Here is a 1,037-nt window from a genome sequence, read left to right as displayed (position 1 = left end):
GCTTCAGAAATATCTTCACCCACAAATGAAACTTCCTCATCGGGAAAGTAAGTCTTTAGCGGTTCATACTCTTCATCAACTGGATTCTCCGCAAGATGATCAGCTAAGGCTTGTGCTTTTATCGCCTTTTGAGTCACATACACAATGTCAAACTTACTCAAAAGCATTTGCCATTTAACCAACTTCCCGGTCGACATTGCTTTTTGAAAAATATACTTTAACTGGTCCATCCTGGAAATAAGGTATGTGGTATAAGAAGACAAATAATGTCTCAACTTCTGAGCAATCCATGTCAAAGCACAACATGTTCTCTCTAAAAGAGTGTAATGAGCCTCATATAGAATGAACTTTTTACTCAAGTAATAAACGGCTCGCTCCTTCTTCCCAGTCTCATCATGTTGACCAAGCACGCATCCCAATGCGTTATCTGAGACAGACAAATATAGCAATAATGGACTCCCTTCTCGCGGAGGGACCAAAACTGGTGGATTGGACAAATAGTTCTTGATGGCATCAAAGGCAGTTTGACATTCTCCGGTCCACTTGGTCGAGACATCTTTTTTCAATAACTTAAAGATGGGCTCACACACCACGGTGGATTGAGCTATGAACCGGCTGATGTAGTTCAACCTTCCTAAGAAACTCATCACCTCTTTCTTGGTTTTCGAAGGAGGTAATTCCTGGATCGCTCTGATCTTGGAAGGGTCAAGCTCAATTCCTCTCCTGCTGAACTATAAATCCCAACAACTTGCCAGCTGGCACTCCAAAAAGCACACTTGGCAGGATTTAACTTCAAATTGTATCGGCGTAAGCGATCAAAAAATTTCCTCAAAGTGAGTCAAGTGATCCGAACTCTCGCGGACTTGATTATGACATCATCTACATACACCTCGATCTCCTTGTGAATCATATCGTGAAAAGATAGTCGTCATAGCCCTCATGTAAGTAGCGCCGGCATTCTTGAGACCAAAAGGCATCACTCGATAATGATACACACCCCAGGGTGTGATGAAAACTGTCTTTTCTGCATCTTCTTC

The sequence above is a fragment of the Solanum tuberosum genome, unplaced genomic scaffold, assembly GCF_000226075.1.
Source record: "Solanum tuberosum cultivar DM 1-3 516 R44 unplaced genomic scaffold, SolTub_3.0 scf00173, whole genome shotgun sequence".
Taxonomy (NCBI): domain Eukaryota; kingdom Viridiplantae; phylum Streptophyta; class Magnoliopsida; order Solanales; family Solanaceae; genus Solanum; species Solanum tuberosum.
Note: the sequence above shows the minus strand (reverse complement) of the source record.